Here is a 19,780-nt window from a genome sequence, read left to right on the forward strand (position 1 = left end):
ATATATATATATATATATATATATATATATATATATATCAAACACAAAAACAGGAAGAAGGAGAATAGGGGTGGGTAGAGTAGATTTAACTGTTCATTATCCACAGAAAGCTAATTAAGCCAGTTGGCTATTCCTGCTATACCATATCTCCTGCTGCCTCCATCCAGTACTTTCAGCAATGAGATAGGTTCACCAACTGCCCAGGACCCACAGCCTAACACAGTGAGTTGAACACAGTAGACGTTTAATTCATGCTTGTTAAATTTAACTAAAGCTAATCAAAGTGAAATAAATTGACTCTACTCCCAGCAAAACAGAACCAGAACTCTACTGGGGAAAAAATAATCATAATCCATTCCACAGTCAAGCAGAACTGAATTCTGGATTATCCTTGAGTATTGTGGGTTATAAAAAGCATGCAACAAAGAATCAAAGAATCTGTAGACAAATTCTGGTTCACTGTTAGATAATATATGTGGCTTTATTGAAAATCTCTTCTTCTCTCGGGGTCTCAGTTTCTTCTAAAGAAAAAGGAGGCTAGATCGGATGGTTTCTAAGGTCCCTTCCAATTCTAAAACTGACCAGTCCCTACAAATAGTGAGGAATGGCTCCTAACCAACCCTAGAATATTATAGTTTTACAGCACAAGCACTGGGATGGTGCTAGAGAAAATGGAGCTCTGTGGGGTTAGTCAAGGGAAGGATTCCTAGAAGTAGTAACCTGAAGTTCACCCGAGAACTTTATAGTGGCCTGAGGAGGAGGTACAAACTTGGCATAGATGAGTCTAAGGGGGGAGCAGATATGAAAGCAAGCAGTCTTCTTCTAGGAAGAAGACATGGATTTATCCACTTATAAACTGTGATGAAGAGTATGGTAAGAGGAAGTGGCAAATTTCAGGGAAATCAGACTGTGGGTCACTGCAGACCATATGGAGACAGCCCTCTGGATTTTCTGGCAGAAAAATAAGTGATATTTAAAGAAAATTCCTTCAGGAAAAGAAAACATTTTTGAGGGTTTGTTTTTGGTCTCATCTCTGATTCCAGAGCCATTGAGTTTCTTTGCTGAGTCATGGAGAAGTTAATTTTGAATGGGGCTGGAGAAAGGATAATGTAGATCACAATTCATTTAACAACTCCTTCAATGTTATTTCCGGATGCCGAGAATTATACTATTCCGGGGCTAGTTGGGACCCATGAAGGCCCAAAGGCACAAAGAGGACTAACAACCTCAATCAATATTTATTAAGACCTAATACCTGGGAGAAGCTGAGTTGCTCAGAGGAAAGATAGCTAGACCTAGAGATGAGAGGTCCTGTTTTCAAATGTGGCTTCAGATACTTCCTAGTTGTGTGGCCTTAGGCAAGTCACTTAATCCCCATTGCCTAGCCCTTATCACTCTTCTGCCTTGGAACAGATCCTTAAGTATCCATCCTAAAACAGAAGGTAAGGTATTTTTTTTTAAGACCCACTATGTGCTAGGTGCTGGTGTGATACAAGCATGAAAAATGATACAATCCCTTTCTTCAAAGAGCTCATAAACAATAGAGGATGTTGCATGATATGAGAAGAAAAATTTTATTTGGCAGTATTACATAGATTTCAGTCAGGCATTTATCTGCCTTTTATTTTATTTTTTATTGAAATCTTTTGTTTTTACATCTTCTTCATTTCCCAATATATTCTTCCCTTTCCCTGCTAAGGGTAGTTCATTTATACAGGGGATAGGGTACCTGGTCTGTAGTCAAGAAGACTCATCTTCCTAAGCTCAAATCTGGCTTCAGACACTTATTAGCTTTGTGACCCTGGGCAAGTCACTTAACACCATTTGCCTCAGTTTCCTCATCTATAAAGTGAGCTGGAGAGGAAATGGCAAACCACTCCACTATCTTTGCCAAGAAAACTCCGTATGGGGTTATAGAGAGTTGGATAGGACTGAAAAAAATAACCCTGAATTCCCACCCCCACCCCCACCCCCACCCTGAGAACCATCTTTACTATATATCCTTCTCTTAAGAATTCTCTCTTTAATGTTTTTTTATTATAAAGATATTTTATTTTACCAATTACATGTAATAACAAATTTCCACATAAGTTTTCCAAAGTTATATAATACAAATTGTCTTCCTCCCTCCTTTCCTTTCCCTCTCCTGGAATTGGCAAGCAATTCAATCTGGATTACACATGTATTATCACGTAAAACATTTCCATATTGTTTGTTCTTGTGAGAAAATAACCATACGAAACAATCATATGAAAATAAAAATCCAAATAAATGAAAGTAAAAAATCGTATGCTTTGATCTGCATTCTGACTCCAACTTTCTTTGGCGGTAGACAGAATTCTTTTGTCTTCACTGGATCATTGTATTGTTGAGAGAAGCTAAGTCTATCACAGTTGATCATTCCACCATATTGCTGTTAACTGTGTACACTGTTCTCCTGGTTCTGCTTATTTCTCTCTGCATCAGTTCATGTAGGTCTTTCCAATTCTTTCTGAAATCATCCTGTTCATTATTTCTTATAGCACAATAGCACCATCATATACCATGATTTGTTCAGTCAGTCCTCAATTGATAGACATCCCCTCAATTTCTAATTCTTTGCCACCATAAAAAGAGCAGCTATAAATATTTTTGTATGAGTAGGTCCTCTCCTCCCTTTTTTTTAATTTTTGGGATACAGACCTAGAAGGGGTATTACTGAGTCAAAGGGTATATATTCTTTTTTTTTTTTAAATTTTAAACCCTTAACTTCTGTGTATTGACTTATAGGTGGAAGATTGGTAAGGGTAGGCAATGGGGGTCAAGTGACTTGCCCAGGGTCACACAGCTGGGAAGTGTCTGAGGCTGGATTTGAACCTAGGACCTCCTGCTCTAGGTCTGGCTCTCAATCCACTGAGCTACCCAGCTGCCCCGGTATATATTCTTTTAAAGCCCTTTGGGCATAATTCCAAATTGCCTTCCAGAACAGTTGGATCAATTCACAATTCCACCAACAATGCATCAGTGTCCCAATTTTCCCATATCCACTCCAACACTGATCACTTTCCTTTACCTCATATTGACTAATCTGATAGGTCTGAGGTTATACCTCAGAGCTTGTTTTAATTTGCATTTCTCTATTCAAGAGGGATTTAGAACATTTTTCATATGATTATAGATAGCTTTGATTTCTTCGTCTGAAAACTGCCTATTCATATCCCTTGACCATTCTCTTTTTAATGTTTTAGAGATACTTGGCCATGGCATAAAGGATAGATTGCTGGCCCAAGAGTCCAGAAGATGGGGTTCAAATCTTTCCTTCGATACAAATTAGCTATATGATCCTTTGACAAGTCATTAGCTATATGATCATTTGACAAGTCATCTAATCTTTTGATACACTCTGCAATTCTCTAAGACTATGCACTGTAGAGTAGTTGTCCATTGTGCACTGGTAGAGAGAGTTCCTTCCCCAGGGTTCCCTAAACTAATGAAGTCAGGGGTCCAGTCTAAAAAAAAAAAACCCCAAAGAAAAACTCTTAGGAGATTCCAGTGTGTTTATAGGATTCCTGGTTATCCAGAGTTTATAGTATATAACATGTTTTATTTCATAGAGGAACAATCAGAGGATGAGTGACTTGCCCAAGGTCTCACAGTATAAATTAGTGACAGAGGAAAGCTGACCTTGAAACTAGGCATCCTGATTCTCGCCCATTGCCTTTTCTATTACACTACTGACCAACTGAATCTCATCAACAGTCATTCATTCTAGAAATTGTTCCCTGGCTCCTATACAATATCTTTCCATATACAATAACAGCGTATCCTCCTCAAACTATATACCAGCCTTCTCCCTTCTTTGGCCAAATAATCCCAACTGCTCTAGCATTCCATGCTTTGTGGCAGAAATCTACAGAGTCAAAAGCAACCAGGTCAAGAGATTGAAGAAAAGACTCAACCATTTGCTTTTAATTCCATTGCTAGAAACCTGGGGCAGCCTTGAATACTTAAAAAGAAAATACATAAGTCTTAGAATCAATGCTAAGTATTGGTTCCAAAGCAGAAGAGTGGTAAGAGCTAGGGAATTGGGGTTAAGTGACTTGCCCAGGGTCACATAGTTAGGAAGTATCTAAGGCCAGATTTGAACCCACAACTTCCTATTTCCAGACCTGACTTTCTATCCACTAAGCCACATAGATGTCCCTGGCCTCAGATACTTGTTCTCTGTGTGATCCCAGGTAAGTCACTTAACCCTGATGGCCTCCATTTCCTCATCTGTAAAATGAGCTGGAGAAGGAAATGGCAAACCATTCCAGTATCTCTGCCAAGAAAACCCCAAATGGGGGTCACAAAGAGTTGGACATGACTGAAAACAACTGAATAATAACAAAGGAACTGGGAGAGTCCAAAGGACTAACCTCAGATTGCAGAGCAGAAGCGTAACAAGGTCTCTGACTAGAGAGTAGCCCTAAGAAGGTCTCTGGGTTGGTCAGTTTTGGCTCACTCCCTTCCAGTCTGGAAAGAAGTTATCCCAAACTCCTCCTGGCTGCAAGCAGGATAAGCTTCCCTCAGGAGCTTTCCTATGTAACAACAAGGTCCTGTCCCAGTGATTCAGACCCAGGGGAAAGTGAAATGAATTCCCTTCTGTACAATGAGCAAGAAACAGTGAATCAGCTGCTATTAAAAAAGATTCTGGCAGCCTCAAAGCTCTCTGACACTAGCTGGTCTGCTCTCCTAAACCTTCTTTTCCTTTCGCTACCCTCCTCCTCAACCCCAACTCACTCACATACCTCCCAGGCTTTCTCCTGCCCCGGGAGCTGATGGCTTCTAGATAGGAACAGGTCTTGGAAGAAGGAGAAACCCTAAGGTAGGTTGGAAGCTTCAGATCAGGGAAGGAGGGAGGGCTAGCTATGGGAACCTGCCTCAGGTAAGGAGGAGTCACCTTGGTGGCTGTTTGGTGTGGAGATTTGAAACTGTAGGGAGAGTCGACCTCAGGGCTCCTGGAGGCAACAGAAGCTTAGAGAATCCGGAAAGGTGGATCCTTCAAAAAGCATTACTTCTCGGCTTCACCAAGCACACGGGCAGGAGGTTTGGTGTTCTGAGAATTCCCACCAAAGTGCTCTGACTGAGGAGGAACTAGAAGTCTATTTACTATCTCTATCCTGCCCTAGGCATCTTCAGGCAATAAAGAGTATTTAAAATGGACTAGTCACATCCATTATTTCATTCTGTCCCTCACCACAACCCAGACAGGCAGGTCGTACTAGCATGGGGGACAGAACCAGGAAAAGACCTGAGCTCCACCTGAATTCAAATATTAATATATATATTAGTTATATTAAAATATATATTAACATGGAGTGTGAGCATGTCATTTAACATCTCCAAGCCTCATTTTTCTTACCTTTAAATGAGATTAATTTTATTCTATTACATAGGATCATGAGATCATGAGATATTAACGGTAAAGAATCATTAGTTATTATAATAACTGATGGGACATCCTGGGTTCAAATCTGATTTCAGACACTTCCCAACTGTGTGATCCTGGGCAGGTCACTTAACCCCAATAGCCTAGCTCTTACCACTCTTCTGCCTTGCAATCAATATTTAGTATAGATAAACAAGTTAATAATAATAATAATAATAATAATAATAATAATAATAATAATAATAANAGATAAACAAAATAATAATAATAATAATAATAATAATAATAATAATAATAATAATAACTGAAACTAAGAATCTAAGTGACAGTATGTGTATTTGCTGTGGCTGACACTCAGAAGTTAGATCTCCTTACTATACATTATTTGTGTAAAATGCCCCAAACACAATGCTTCCTTCTATGGAAGCCTGTCTGCCTTCCTTCCTTCCTTCCTTCCTTCTTACATCTTTCCTTCCCTCTATCCTCGCTTCCTTCTTTCCTTCCTTTCATCGTTCCATCTTTTCTTCCTTCCAAATTCAGAGTCAGTAGAATTCTAGGATTGAATACATACCAGCTGAATGACTATGATCAAGTCATTGAACTCCCTCCTGAGCCTCAGTTTCCCCAACTATAAAATAAGGACACCTTCAGAGAGTTGTGAGGATGAAGTGAGATCTTTTATTTAAAGAACTTCAAAAGCCTCCAAGTGCTATGTAAAGTCAGTTATTATTTGTTATTATTATTAGATTGAGAGCAGGGTCCCTATCTTAGTCAAAATTGGCTATTTTTCTTAAACTAATATGATGTTGTTGAATTTTTTTACCTGTAAAAAACAAATTACCTGTAAAAAATTTTTTTTAACTTTTGTTTTTTTTCTCCCTCTCCTTCTTTCCCCTTGTGCAGGTGGAAAATTTGCCACACCTGAGCTACATTCCCAGCATCCTTTTTAGTACATCCTCATTTGATGTACAAAGGCTTGTGAGATAAAATTTGGCTGAGACCTATGCTATGGGACTCTTTTTGGGCTTTGCTTTGGTTAAAGTGTGGCAGGTGTATGGGTCTCTGGCTCTGAGCTCTGCTCACTTGGCTGAAGGAATCCCTTTCCCTCTCATTTTTGTTATTATTAAATCCTTTAATTTAAAATATCAGGAGTATTCACTCAATTTTATTTTCATGCCCTCCCCCTCCCTGGGAGAGCAAGCAATCTGATATAGATTTTACATGTGTAATAGTGTTAAAACATCTTTCTATATTAGTCACTTTGTCCAAGAGAACTCAAACAAACAAAAAAAAAGTAAAGAAATAAAGTGAAATATAGTATGTCTCAATTTGCACTCAGACTCTATCACTATGACGGTAAACACAGCTACGGCACACATGCCAAAGACGGCATGCATAGATCTCTGTGGCCATGCACACTGCCGGCGGCCAGAGTTAGTTTACTAGAAAGGCACAGGGGCTTGGGCAGAGCTGCTTCCTTCCCCCTCTCCACAACCCCTCCCTGCCCCTCTACCTAGCAGCCCAATGGAAGTGCTTACTCCCTCCCCTGAGAAGAGTGCTCAGGCCACTCCCCTTTCTTCCTCCTTCCCCTGTTTGGGGTAAGGCAGGGAAGTGGCATGGCACCCAGTGGTGGGGCAGGGCAGGGCAGGGCAGGCGGTGTCTAAAAGGTTCACCATCATTGCTCTTTTGGTTCTTTCTTTGGGGTAAGGCAGGGAGGTGACATGGCACCCAGTGGTGGGGCAGGGCAGGGCAGGGCAGGCGGTGTCTAAACGGTTCACCATCATTGCTCTTTTGGTTCTTTCTTTGGAAGCAAACTAACAATGTTCTTCTACGTGTAGTAGTTGCTTCATAAATGCCTGCTGAGTGAAATGAATCATGAAAAAAATTAAAACATGCATTAAAATACCTTTTATATGTAGGGCACCACAGACATGAGAACACAGAGTAAGGGAAGATACAGCCTCTGTTCTCAGGGAGATTACAGTTTAGTTGGGAAGACAATACAGACATTTCACAAAAGGCTTTCATAATATAGGCTGGCACGTGCTAAGGGCTGCATCACTGGTATAGGGAGCTAAGGGTCAAGATTCCAAGGAAGATCATCCCCAGCTGGTACAGTAAGACCTAACTGAGCCTGAATCCTGGAAGGGGTCTTAGAACACAACAGGATGGAAGAGAGAGCTCGGTTCAGTGTAGCTGGAAGGGACCTGAGAATATATGATGTTTAGAACATGGGGCAAAGAATGTCAGAGCTGGGAGAGGCAGTCCTGGAGCATTCTACATTTCACTCCAGTTCATGAATCAAGAATAGGGGCAGAACTAGGACTTTCTTGATCTCCCCTCTCCGGAGACTCATGGTTTGGAGCTCTTTCCGCTATACCCTGCTGATATGGAACTTGAACCTGGCTTTGAACAAAGGGTGGGATTTGCACAAAGCGAAGGAGAGGAGGGAAAGCATTCCACGCATGAGTAACGGTACAGAACGAAGGAATGCACACGATGTGTTTAGGGAACATTGACTAGACCAGTTTGGCTTGAGCAGAGAATTTGCATAAGGGGCAGAGTGGAAGAGGCTGGGGAAGTTGGCTGAGAACCGATCATGGAGCTCTCTGAATGCCAGGCTAGAGTTTGGACTTTATCCTGCAGGCAATGGAGAGCCATTAAATGTTTTGGAGCAAACATGGACAAAGTCTTTTTTTTTTTTTTTTTGGAGTGACGTGGACAAAGCTGTGTTGCAGGAAAAGTAGCCTGGCAGATACTCGTAGGATGGATGAAATCACGAAGTGAGTGACGAGACAAAGACACCAATCAGAACACTATTCCAATAGTCTAGACTTGAAACGTCTCTTGAAATTGTTATTATTATTGTTCAGTGGTGTCCAACCCTTTGTGACCCCATGGGTCTATGGGGTTTTCTTGGAAGAGATATTGAAGTGATTTGCTTTTCCTTCTCCAATGGATTAAGGCAAACAGAGGTTAAGAGAGTTGCCCAGGTTTAGTAAATGTCTGAGGTCTGATTTGAATTTGGGTCTCCTGACTCCAGGTCCACCATTCTATCCACTGAGCCACCTTTGTACGAAAACTTTTTAATTTGACATAATCAAAGTCATTCATTTTACATTCTCTATCTCTTGCTTGGTCTTAAATTCCTTCCTTTCCCACAGATCTGACAGGTATACTAGTCTATATTCACCTAATTTATTTATGATTTCACTCTTTATATTTAAGTCATTTACCTTTTTTTTTTTAAACCCTTACCTTCCATCTTGGAGTCAATACTGTGTATTGGCTCCGAGGCAGAAGAGTGGTAAAGGCTAGGCAATGGGGGTGAAGTGACTTGCCCAGGGTCACATAGCTACAAAGTGTCTGAGGCCAGATTTGAACTTAGGACCTCCTGTCTCTAGGCCTGGTGCTCTATCCACTAAGCTACCTAGCTGCCCCCTCATTTACCCATTTTGAATTTATCTTGGGTGTAAAATGTTGATCTAAACCTCATTTTTCCCATACTGTTTTTCAATTTTTCCCAGCAGTTTTTGTCAAACAGTGAGTTCTTATCCCAAAAGCTGGGATCTTTGGCTTTATTGTATCCTATCTTGCTGAGGTCATTTACCCCAAGTCTATTCTATTGATCCTCCCTTCTGTCTCTTAGCCAGTACCATATTGTTTTGATGACCGCGGCTTTATAATACAGTTCACTGAGCCACCTTTGGATTGCTCCATTCTGAGGATAGTGGCATCATCTCTTGGCCAAGAAAGTGAAGAAGACTGACAGTTTGGTAAATAATCAAAGCTGAAATGATTGCTGGAACCGGAATTCATGTTGTCTAAAGTGCTTTGCAAATGTAGATAGTCAGTGCTGAGATTAAAGAAAGTATCCTGGCTAAGGAAGGAGTCGGGAGACTCACATTCAGTCCTGGTTTGGCCAGTGATGGGACCTAGGGCGAGTCACTTTCTCATCCTGAGGTGAAAGGTTTTTCATCTGTAAAGTAAGGGACTATTGAGCCATTTCTCTACTCAAGAAACTTCTTTGGCTCCCTCAATGGCCTCGAATGATTCTTCCTGACCCAGACTTGTGATCCCATGATTTGGAAAAGAAAGAGGTTAGGGATTAACAAACTTTGTAGTCTCTTTCAAATCTAAAGTAAAGGTTTTTAGGGACAGCTAAGTGGCTCAGTGGATTGAGAGCCCAGGCCCAGAGACAGAAGGTCCTAGGTTCAAATCTGACCTCAAACACTAACTAGCTGTGTGACCCTGGACAAGTCACTTAACCCCCACTGCCTAGTCATTGTCACTCTTCTGCCTTGGAACAAATATATAGTATTGATTCCAAGACAGAATGTAAGGATTTAAAGTAAAGGTTTTAAATTAAATTAGCACCTCTGATGCAAAACCTGCAGCTCAGAGCCAAAGGACTGATAATCTTACCCACTGTGAAATGCTTGTCAAAAGATGAAACCATCAGTACTTATTAAACATCTATATTTGTAAAACTTGTTCAGAGAGTTGACTTTCTCTCTGCTTCATGGGGCTATAGTGCCCAAAACAGTTGCCAAGGTACAGATAAGTATGTAGAGCAGGGGTTCTCAAAGTGTGGTCAAGTCAGAGGCCCTTTTAGGAAGTCTGCAAAGTCAAAACTGTTTTCATAATAATACTGAGATGTTTTAATGACTAATACAGTATAGACTAATAGATAAACTATAAACATATATAAACAGTGGGGGTGAGAGGAGGGTCCTGAAGAATTTTTAAGAAAATTAAGAATGCTGAGATCAAAAAGTTTGAGAACTATTGATTTAGAGGATGAGATGATTATCTTCCCCAATGTTCCCTGGTAATTTCACAGGTGCATCAATGACCAAAAAATTTTGAGGGGCAGCTAGGTGGCTTGCTGGATTGAGAGCCAGGCCTAGAGAACAGAGATTCAAGGTTCAAATTTGGCCTCAGACACTTCCTAGCTGTGTGACTCTGGGCAAGTCACATAAACCTCATTGCCTAGCTTTTACTGCTCTTCTGTCTTGGACCCAATTTACAATGTTGATTCTAAGATGTAAGGTAAGAAGGAAAAATGAAGAAAGGAAAGAAAGAAGGAGGAAGGAGGAAGGAGGGAAAAAAGGAAGGAAGGAAAGAAGGAAGGAAGGAAGGAAGGAAGGAAGGAAGGAAGGAAGGAAGGAAGGAAGGAAGAAAGAAGAAAAGAAGGAAGGAAAGAGAAAGGAGGAAAGGAAGAAAGGAAGAAAGAAGAAAAGAAGGAAGGAAAGAGAAAGGAGGAAAGGAAGAAAGAAGGAAAGAGGGAAGAAAGGAAGAAGAAAGGAGGGAAGGAGGGAAGGAGAGAAGGAAGGAAAAGAAAAATATTGGGAAACATTGCTTTTTCTTTTCATTTTCTAGCTAATTTTTAGTTGCCTTCTCACCACTCACCCTGCCACCATCTTAGTTTGAAGCCTCATTGCCTCTTGTCTAGACTATTGCACTAGACTTCTGAATCTGTTCCTACATCTAGCCTCTCCAGTCTCCAATCCATTCTCCACACAGCTTCCTCATCAGGTCACTTAACCCTTTTGGGCCTCACTTTTTCTCTTCTGTAAAATGGAGATAAGAATGATAACCTACCTCACAAAGTTGGGGGAACATCAAGTGAGATAAGTATGTAAATAAGGTTTATCTAAATGTTAATTCTTCTTCTTCTCATTGTTTTTTTTTTTGTCCTGGTTGCTATCAAACTATCAAATCTTTCATACTTGATAGTCTGTGAACAAATTCACAGGTATATAGGATAACTGCTTCATGTAATTAAATACATGTATTAGGAGATAAGCTTAGCTTTTACAGACTCCCTGAAAACATTACAAGAACAATTCCGGCAGCAGACTAGATGATGGAGAGGACTTGTTCTCTATCCATTTTCCCACATTGTTTCTATTTAATTGGCTAGGTCTTTACATTTAAAAATTTTACTTTTGTTTTACATAGCTTGGAGATTATGAGTATTTGGTTATGGCACCATATACTAAAATGCTGTTCTTAACTTTTTATGAATTGTTATTATTACTCATAAGACACTGGAATGACCCAGTCACTCCCCTGCTCAATAAGTTTCTTTGGCTCCCTAACACTTCTATGATAAAATGCAAATTCTTCTGTTAGGCATTTAAAAGTCCTTTACAATCTGCCTCCAGGATGATCCCACTTTATTTTTGTGGCATACCAGGTGTATTCTTATCTTGAAAGTATTATTGATGAGCGGTTATTGTAACCTATCTACTCAAGTATCACACTCATGGTCATTTTATTTCTTGATCATTGTATGTAATGGGTACTCTGTTAATCCTGATCACTCTCCAAACCAAAAGGTCAGAAGAATTCCTGCTCAGGGCCAAATGGTCCTAGCTAACACCTTATCAGACCACATTCCTTTCCAGCTCACATGTTTGACTAAACTCATCCTCTTTGATCATGTGGTTGTCTATTGAGCCAATGTTAAGTCCTATACCATGTCACATGTTCATTAGCTACCTCCCATTCCACATTCCTTGACACCCCAATAAAAGTCTGGGAACATGTGCAACTCTCTGCCACCATCAGAAAAGCAAGCATGATGAATCCCATGTTCCTGAAGCTATTGTCTCTGAGTCTTTGTTCCTTTGTTGTGTTCTCTCTCTCTTTCTATTTCCTTCATTCATCTTGCCTCAGTCTCCAATTCTCCTTTTCAGGTGTCCACCCACAAATATATTAATTTGTAGACACAGTCAGGCACAATTTTCCTTCAAGTATGGCATGTTCCATTAAAACTGGCTTCCTTGCTGTTCCCCATGACATCCCATCTTCCATCTCTGTACCTTTGTACATGCTATCTGTCTCCTATGCCCAGAATGCTTTCCCTCTTCACCTTACTCTCTTGGAAGTCCTAGATCCCCTCCTGACTCAAGTGCCATCTCCTATACAAGGTCTTTTCTGATTTCCCCCAGTAGTAAGCTACTACCATCCTGAATTTAGATAAATAATATAGAAGTAGATTCATTAGACATTTGCCATATGCTAAACAGGCATTATGTTAAGCACTAGGAATAGAAGTACAAGAAAATAAGACAGCACCTGCCCTCAAGGAGCTTACATTCTACCGGAGGAACGATACCAGGGGAGTTAGATGAGGGGAAAGAGAAATGGTATGCAGGATGCTTTCAGAAAAACCTGGGAAGACTTCCATGAACTGATGTAAAGTGAAGTGAGCAGAGCCAGGAGAACATTGTCCTCATTAACAGGCAGCATGAACCACTGGACCACTAATAAATAATTATTGGCTAACTGGGGCATGCATTTGCTCTGGGGTCAGAGATCCAGGTTCAAAACTTGTCTTGTCAAAGTATGACCTGAGTAACCTTGAGTAAAGCATTTAATCTCCCTAGGCCTCAGATGCCTCATCTGTACAGTGAGTGTATTGGATCAGGTAGAAAATTTCTGAAGTTCCTTTTAGCTCTAGAATTGTGATTTTATGACTACGCACCAGGATCAAATGCTAAATCACAAGTTCTGTTCCTTTACACTTAGAAAAAAGAAAATAACTCGATGATGACTGAGCCATCTGGTCCAAGAGAATACAAGAATCTCACCTACAGATTTTTTCAATGCATTGAGCAGTTTTGCTGATGGTTTTTTCTCTTCTTTTTCTTTACTTGTAAAAATACTCTTTGCTATATGGGATGGCTCTCTGAGAGAGGGAGGGGGAAATTTAGGCAATGTAAAAAAAATAATATTGATAAAATGTTTAAAAAAATAAATCTGACCTAAAGCATCCCTGATGATAATCAACTGTCTTCCCCTTGAATGGTCCCAGCAACACAGCTTTAATTTTCCTGGTTTTCACAACCACAATGAACTCCACCTGTCCCTCTTCAAGGACATTATCTTCCAGCTCCCACTCTCTTGGGGTCCGAGTTAATGACAAGCTGAGATGGCTTCAGGATCACAGTTTGTATCCCTGTGGCGCTCTGCTTTCCAACTCTCCTAAAGGAGCTAGTTTTCTAAACTTCAAGATAAAAAGAGCTCTCTGCCCCACAATGGCTGTGTTTCCCATCAGACATTGTACCGTGTACCACCTCACACCTATCCAATTGGCCAATACAACAGTAAAGGAAGGTGATATATGATAAATGTTGGAGGGGACGTGGCAAAATTGGGACACTAATGTATTGTTTGTTTTTTTTAAACCCTCACCTACCTTAGAATCAATACCAATATATATTGGTTCCAAGGCCAAAGAAAGGTAAGGGCTAGGCAATGGGGGTTAAGTGACCTGCCAGGGTCACACAGCTAGGAAATATCTGAGGCCAGATTTGAACCTAGGACCTCCCGTCTCTAGGCCTGGCTCTCAATCCATTGTGCTACCCAGCTGCCCTCTCACTAATGCACTGTTGGTGGAATTGTGAACTGATCTACCCATTGTAGAGGGTACTATGCCCAAAGAGCTATAAAATTGTGATCCTGCGATACTACCTCTGGATTTATATACCAAAAAGATCACAGAAAGGGGGAAAGGATCTATTTGCACAAAAATATAGCAGCTCTTTATGTGGTGGCAAAGAACCAGAAATTGAGGGGATATCCATCAATTGGGGAATGGATAAACAAATTGTGGTATATGTTGGTGAGGGAATGCTATTGTACTCTAAGAAACGATGAACAGGATGATTTCAGAAAAAGCTGGAAAGACCTCCATGAACTGATGCAGAGAGAAATAAGCAGCCCTGGGAGAACACTGTACACAGTAACAGCAATATGGTGGGATGAATGACTGTGAAAGACTTGGCTGCTCTCAGCAATACAAAAATCCAGAACAATTCTGCAGGACTTATGACAAAGAGTGCCCTCCACCTCCAGAAAAAGAACTGTTGGGGTCTGAATGCAGATCAAAGCATGCTATCTTCCACATTAGTTTATTTATAGCTTTATTTGGGGCTTTTGGTTTTATATGAGGATTCTCTTACAACAATGACCAATGTAGAAGAATGGTTTGCATGATAATACATATATAATCCAGATCAAATTGTTTACCATCTCCAAGAGAGGGGAGGGAAGAGAAGGAGGGAGACAATATGGATCTTATAATTTCACAAAACACATGTTAAAAATTAGGATGACGTGTCATTGGGAAAATAAAATATCTTTGAATAAAATAAAAGCATAGAAATTGTACCCCACCACCTGCATGGGGATGAGTCAAAGCCCCTAGTTCACCAAGAGTAGAACAACAGGCAGCATATGTATGTGGGGGAGCTTGGGGGTTGTGGGGGTGGAGGGTGTGTGCGTGAGTGTGTGGAAATGTGACCCATATGCCCCAGATCCTTTTTTTGTTCAGTCCCCCAAAGACTTCTAAAAATGAGTCTCATCAAAGGCCCCACCAAGGCTCGACTTCACTTGAAAGAAAACCCCCAGCTCGCCGGAGCTATTTCCAGCTGTTTAACCCTCTGCAGTGCACACTCAGTTCACAGAGGGTTCGTTGACAGGGGGTGTCATGGAACAAGATCTGGCTCCCAGGGCACCAGGCACCTTCCCTTTCTCAAGGGGCGGGAGGGGGGCAGTGCAGGGGTTGCCGGGTACGACTTCAATCAGGTGGAAAAACAACAGCCAGAGAGCTCTCTCAGTTCCCAGAGAGCCTGTGCTCTAGCTTGTTTGCTCGGCCTGTGGAAACTCTCCCAGCGCCCTGCCAGGGGCCCCTGACTCAAGGCCACCCTGGGCCTTGGATGCCCCGTGTTACCAATTGACAACAGCCTGATTTAACACCCCCCCTTCCCGCTCACCCCCCCAGTCTGGAGAGAAACAGCCGCCCAACGTCAGATGCGCTTGGGGGTTGAAATATCGACAGGGCTCAGTTCCTGCCTTGCTCTGAAGAGAGCACCCAGTTCTGTTCTTCCTCTCTCCTGGCCTTGGTCTGACCTGACTCTTAAAAAATGGTTCAGGGGGCTAGCTGATCTCATCACTCTCCCCCGGCCTGTCAGCGGCCGCCCGCCACCCTCTGTTCCCACTGGAAACATAACAACCGTTTGCCTGGGGCTCGGCGTTTTTTCAAAGTGCTTTCCCTAACTTGACCTTGTTTGATAAGACTCCGGAGCCTTTGAAATTCCCGTGGGTCTCAGGGCCACAGACTCAGCCTCTCTCCTCAGCTGGCCCCGGCACCCAGGCCCCACACACCCTGCCTTGTTTTCCCAGTCAACCGTGATGGATCGGTGCTGATCCAGACGCCCTCTTAGCCCAGACCACCCTCCCACCCTCCTCACCCACCCAGGGTCCCTCCCCAAGTGCACAGGCACTGGCAGCGGTTAGGCGAGGGTCCACGAGGGCACGGTGACCGGCTGAGATTAGGGGGGACGGTCTGTGCCTCAGAGAAGCTCAATGGCCCACCTCGAGGACCCCAAAGATGGAGACTGATGGGTGAAAGCTAGCTGGAAGATCTCAATGTCAATCCTAGCTCAATCACTTAATAACTGTGTCATCTGGAGCCAGTCAGCCTAACCGCTCTCGGAAATGCTGCCCTTTCATCTGTAAAATGGGCGGTGAGCATGTTTGTATGACTTGACTCACAGGTTAAAAAGAGCCAGTTCAGTTCATTTCAATAATCATCTACTAAGTGGTCACTAGGCTAGGCACTGGACATCCAGGGAAGTGGGACCCAGAGCTTGTTCTCTAGGAATGTATCACCTAATGAGAAAGGGGTAAATAGAGATACAAAAGCAACTGTGATACCAGGAATGGTGAGATGAAGTAAAAGGAAGCAAAGGGGAGAAAGGGATAAAATGCTATGAAAAATTAAAAGGGTTGTGGGTAAAATATATAGCCACACAAGTAAAAAACTATGATACCAGGAGTAATGAGATTAATAAGTAAAAGGGAGTAAAGAAAAGATATAGAAAAAATGCCATGAGAAATTAAAGGGGGAGGGCATAAAATATATACACAATAACTATGACACCAGGAATAGTGAGATGAAGTAATGGGGAGCAAAGGAGAGATATACAAAAATGCCATGAGAAATTAAAGTGGGGTGTGTGTGTGTGTGTGTGTGTGTAAAATAAACAGATACACAATAACTATGGCACCAGGAATAGTGACATAAAATAATAGGGAGCAAAGGAGAGCTATAGACAAAATGCCATGAGAAATTAAAGGGGGGAGGGTATAAAATATATAGATACACAATAACTATGACACCAGGAATAGTGAGATGAAGTAATGGAGAGCAAAAGAGCTATAGACAAAATGCCATGAGAAATTAAAAGGGGGGGGGTGTAAAATATATAGATACACAATAACTATGACACCAGAAATAGTGAGATGAAGTAATGGGGAGTGAAGGAGAGCTATAGACAAAATGCCATGAGAAATTAAAAGGGGGTGTAAAATATATAGATACACAATAATTATGACACCAGGAACAGTGAGATGAAATAATAGGGAGCAAAGGAGAGATATAGACAAAATGCCATGAGAAATTAAAGGGGGGGTGTAAAATATATAGATACACAATAATTATGACACCAGGAACAGTGAGATGAAATAATAGGGAGTGAAGGAGAGATATAGGCAAAGCACCATGAGAAATTAAAGGAAGGGAGGGGGAAGTAAATATATGGATACACAAATAACTGTGATACCAGAAAGGGTGAGATGAAATAATAGGGAGCGAAGGAGAGAAATAGACAAAGCGTTATGAAAAATTAAAGGGGTTGGGGGAAAAATATATATAAATACAAGTAACTATGATATCAGTAATAGTGAGATTAAGTAAAAGGGAGCAAAGGAAAGATATAGACAAAACACTATGAGAAATTTGAGGGAGGAGAGATTGCTTTTACTTTTTTTGACCTGCTTTTAAAAATAAATTATCATGTTTATATGATCTTCATCTCCTTCCTCAGAAATACATTTTTTGTAACAAAAAAATTTTTAAGGAAAAACAATTAAAAGCAGCTCTGTGAAGTTGACCAAAACATTAACCAAATCTGACAACAGATGCCAGGTTGCCCACCCACAATCCCCTACCTCTGCAAAGGAGCAAGAGAAGTGCCCTTAGGGACAGATCACTACTGACCAGAAAACTTCAAGGAGGAGGAGACATTAGAATTGGGACCTGAAGGAAGAGATTCCAAAAGATTCAAATGGGGCCTGTTAACAGAAACTGGGGAGTGGGGATGGTCTGAGCAAAGGCAAAAAACAGTAAGGGCAGGGCAAGAACTGGGAATGGGGAATAGTCTAGTTTTGCTGGAATGTGGAGAATGTGAAAGGGAAAAGTGTGAGATAAGCCTAGAAAAATAGGTGGGAACCAAATTGTAGAGGACTTTGAATATCAGGATCAAGAGATTAGAGCAGCTGGTGAAGAAAGGGTGGAAGTGGGGGAAGAGACTAGAGGCAGGGAGGCCTGGGAGAAGTCTATTATTTCAGTCTAGATCAAGGGTTCTTAACCTTTTATGTGCCAAGGACTCTTCTAGCATCTGATGAAGCCTATGGACCCCATTCTCAGAGTAATTTTTAAAGATTTTGTTGTTTTTTTTTAATTTCTCTTTATTTTATTCCATTAACAAATTTTCAGCATAAATTTTCTTAGGTTATATATGATTCATGTGGTCTCCCGCTCCTCTTCCCTACCCCCTCCCAGAGCTGACAAGCAATTCCACTGGGTTATACATGTATTATCATCAGAGAAAATTTTAAAATGCATACAATTATAAAGTACATAAAACATATAATTTGTACTCAGAAAAATCTGAGTTAAAAGTCTGCCTTGGACACTAGCTAAGTGACCCTGGGCAAGTCGCTTAACCTCCCAGTCTTATAAGGGTTTGAAAAAACTGCAAAATGGAGGAAATAATAGCACTTCGTTGGATCAAATGAGCTAACATATTTAAAGTGCTTTGCAAACCTTAAAACACTATATAAATACTAGCTATAAAAAAAAATGTCAAAAAAAATTTACAGAACTCCAGGTTAAGAAACCCTATGTATATGTATATGTAAAGTGCTTTGTAACCACCTGCCAAACACTATGTAAATGTGAGTTATTATTACGGTAACTTCTCAGGCTTAATAAACACCTTAGCCAACCGGTCTGTAACTAGTCACACTGGTGGAGTGGAAAGAGCTGTGGACTTTGAGCCAAAAGAGCCTGGATTCAAATCTTGTCCCCGACACTTAACTAGCTGTGTGACTTTGGGCAGGCTGCTTAACCTCTCCAAGCCTCAGTTTCCCCATCTGTAAAATGGGGATTATACTAATACCTACCTCACCCTGTTGTGGTGAGGTTCCATTGAGAGAATATGTAAAGTGCTTCATAAATACTAGCTATTATTAGGCATCTCTGCCTTATTTCAATTCACTAAACTGCAGTCAGCACCCAGGTTCTCACTTCCCCAATCCCAATAGGGTTCCCAAAAAACTGAGTGAAATATTTGCCAAGGAGAACTAAATTAAATTCCCCTTTGCACACATAATGCTCTGGAAGATGACTGGGGCAGCTAGGTGGCTCAGTAAATAGAGTTCTGGGCCTGGAGTCAAACAGACTAGAGTTCAAATCCAGCCTTTCACACTTATTAGCTGTGACCCTGGACAAGTCACTTAACCTCTGTCTGCCTTAGTTTTCTCAACTGTAAAATGGGGATCATAATAGTACCTATCCCCCAAGGTTGTTGTAAGGATCAAATGAGATAAAAATTGCCAAGGGCCAAGGCACCATATAAATGCTTATTTTCTTCCTCTCCTGTTTCCTATTTCCCTGTGATTGTTATGGGATGTCCAAGCAAATCTGAATCCTATTTATCTCAGGTCTGAAGAGCACCATAAAGCGGGTTAGAATAAGGCCAGCAATGCCAGGCTGCCCATCAAAGTTAAGTCATCCTGACCCATGCCTTCCTGGAAAGCCATCACAGAGTCACAGGATTTAGAGCTGGGACCATCGAGATTGCCTAATCCAAGCACCCAGTTTCACAGAGGAGAGTGTGGAAGCCCAGGGAACACATGTGCCCAAGGGCACACATTTAGTGTTAGTGGTTGGACTTGAACCCAGGTTTTCTGACTCCAAACCTGAGGTTCTTTCCATGATACCATCTGACTATGAGTGGCTTGTACCTTATAACGATTATAGCACTTTCTGTTCATAAAATGGCCCAAGCAGCATCCTTTAGGAAATGTAAAATACAGAAAGGAGTCAGTCTGGTCATTCAGGGGACAATGGGTGGACATCTCAATTGTTTCACTGGTACCTAAAAAAATGTGTTAAAAATGTCTAGGGCAGCTTTTTTGGGTGTCACTTCTACTCAGGCAGGAATTCTGGTGAAACGATGGACTCCCCAGAATGTTTTTAACTGAATAAAATAAAATTTTATTTTAATA

General features: G+C 41.2%; 1 protein-coding gene across 1 annotated transcript in view; it reads right to left on the reverse strand.

The window, feature by feature from the left end:
* CCND3 (cyclin D3) overlaps positions 1-19,780 on the reverse strand; it is a 119,873-nt gene that overhangs the window by 25,693 nt on the left and 74,400 nt on the right. The window lies entirely within an intron of this gene.

This window comes from Gracilinanus agilis, chromosome 4 (genome assembly GCF_016433145.1).
Source record: "Gracilinanus agilis isolate LMUSP501 chromosome 4, AgileGrace, whole genome shotgun sequence".
NCBI lineage: Eukaryota > Metazoa > Chordata > Mammalia > Didelphimorphia > Didelphidae > Gracilinanus > Gracilinanus agilis.